The following is a 2,858-nucleotide window of genomic DNA, read 5'->3' on the forward strand; positions in this document are numbered from 1 at the left end:
TGGAGAGCTTAATTTTGGAACAATAGCAGAAACATACACACATACATCCCAACAGTTAAATTAATGTTAAAGCAAAATTAAATGTACCATATTTAGAACCAATAAAGGATTATTAATGTGCAATTGGAGGCAAATGTAATTTTTTTACAGAATAATAGCTGAATCAGGATTTCAGTATCTTCCGAAAATGGGTTTTACTATCATTTAAAAAATTTTAATAACTTAAAGAAAAGGTAGGAGAAAAAAATGATACAAATATGTAGGGGAAAAAGATATGCAGAATGGGAAGCTTATGTGACACTTATGTGGAAAAGAAACATGTGAAATAGCATAAAATGATTCTAGTATAAGTTTATTTGGTTTAATTTTATGTAACAGATTTTTTAATATGAGCAGGGGGATAAAAAGTAAGATTCCAGTGTATTTGGAACATTAACAATACATTCTTCGTTTTATGAGCAGGGGGAAAAAAGTAAGATTCCAGTGTATTTGGAACATTAACAATACATTCTTTGTTTTATGAGCAGGGGGATAAAAAGTAAGATTCCAGTGTATTTGGAACATTAACAATACATTCTTCGTTTTATGAGCAGGGGGATAAAAAGTAAGATTCCAGTGTATTTGGAACATTAACAATACATTCTTCGTTTTGTCTCTTCATGGCACCAGTTTAAAGAATTTTTTTTTTACGAAAGCTAGTCTATTAACTACTACATTGGCGACCATCTTGCACACCTTTTCCTATAAAGCAGTTCTTCCCGGATGACATTGAGGATTGTTCCTATTCCAAGCAAAGCAGCTGAATCTGAAAGAATGTCTCATATCTGCAATCATGTTTTCAAGCTAGTCCATTGACTATTTACTACATTGGCGACCATCTTGCACACTTTTTCCTGTAAGGCAGTTCTTCCCGGATGACATTGAGGATTATTCCTATTCCAAGCAAAGCAGCTGAATCTGAAAGAATGTTTCATATCTGCAATCATGTTTTCAAGCTAGTCCATTGACTACTTACTACATTGGCGACCATCTTGCACACTTTTTCCTGTAAGGCAGTTCTTCCCTGATGACATTGAGGATTGTTCCTATTCTAAGCAAAGCAGCTGAATCTGAAAGAATGTCTCATCTCTGAAATCATTTTTTCAAGCTAGTCCATTAAATACTACATTGGAGACCATCTTGTACACTTTTTCCTGTAAGGCAGTTCTTCGTGGGTGACACTGAGGATTATTCCTATTCCAAGCAAAGCAGCTGAATCTGAAAGAATGTCTCATATCTGCAATCATGTTTTCAAGCTAGTCCATTGACTACTACATTGGCGACCATCTTGCACATTTTTTCCTGTATGGCAGTTCTTCCCGGATGACATTGAGGGTTGTTTCTATTCTAAGCAAAGCAGCTGAATCTGAAAGAATGTCTCATATCTGAAATCATTTTTTCAAGCTAGTCCATTAAATACTACATTGGAGACCATCTTGTACACTTTTTCCTGTAAGGCAGTTCTTCGTGGGTGACACTGAGGATTATTCCTATTCCAAGCAAAGCAGCTGAATCTGAAAGAATGTCTCATATCTGAAATCATGTTTTCAAGCTAGTCCATTGACTACTACATTGGCGACCATCTTGCACATTTTTTCCTGTAAGGCAGTTCTTCCCGGATGACATTGAGGATTGTGGAGTGTTCCTATTCCAAGCAAAGCAGCTGAATATGAAAGAATGTCTCATATCTGCAATAATGTTTTCAAGCTTTTCAGGAAAGCAATGTGATGTAAATGTTTCAGAGTTCAAAAGACTCCAGCCACTGCGGTACCTTTTACCGGTTTCTGTATTTCTTCTAAGAATGTCTTTATACTGCTTTCTATAGAGCTGCTCAGGTTCTTTCAACTTTATATTAATATCCCAAGAATCCGAATAGAAGAAATGTGTTTAGCCCATAAAAATAACTCGGAACTTCATTGCAAGATAAAATTTCTGGTTCTAATGCCATTTTGGACAGCTGCGAGAACTTACCCCTCATTTTTAAGCCCATTTCCTAACATGAAGCTTGCTTTATCTGCATAAATCCTGCTGTGCTAGAAGAAACATTAAGCTCGAAAATAACCCTTCAGGCTTTTATCTTTGAATCTTACTTTTTATCCACCTTCTTACATAAACAGATTTAATTAAAATTCCTGAAGATTAACATATAAAATAATAATGTAATTGTATAGTTTCGCTTTTACATACAAAAAGAACATAAGGTGCAAACTTATAAAAATGTGGAAAATATCGAAAGCAAATTCAATATTTTTCATATTTTTATAATATTAATATTAAAAACTAATTGTGAAGTTTTTAATTGTTATAGTTAGTTTTTTATTTAGCAAAATGGCATCTTTTGGATTTGTCATTCTTATATTGCTACGTTAAAATGTATCAACATAAGTTAATAAGAGGAGGATGTTAGCCATAACCAATGAAAATTCTGACTTTATTTTTAAAAAACACAATTAGCAACTGTGAATAAAATTAAGATTACTATGGAAATTAAAATATTATTCAGTGGGGAAGGCAGCCCTTTAGATAGTAATACGTTTCTGTAGTATAATCTTAATTAGACTTAGCAGATTTAAAGAGAGTTTCACATGACGAATATGATAAATATCATTTCAAACAAGCACATATACTAATCTCAGAGACTGTTTGAGCGCATGAATTTATGAAACTGTCTTCACAGTGACTCTAGGGGATGACTTTATACCAAGAAGCAAAAAACATGCAGAATTTAAAAATATTTTGACGAAAGGATCTTCGACATTTTTTCCTGTAAAACTCTATTTTTTTTTTGTAAGTGTGAAACTTTCCCACCATGCAGTGCA

The sequence above is a fragment of the Stegodyphus dumicola genome, chromosome 4, assembly GCF_044657685.1.
Source record: "Stegodyphus dumicola isolate Sdum_Otavi_A_Nest chromosome 4, ASM4465768v1".
NCBI lineage: Eukaryota > Metazoa > Arthropoda > Arachnida > Araneae > Eresidae > Stegodyphus > Stegodyphus dumicola.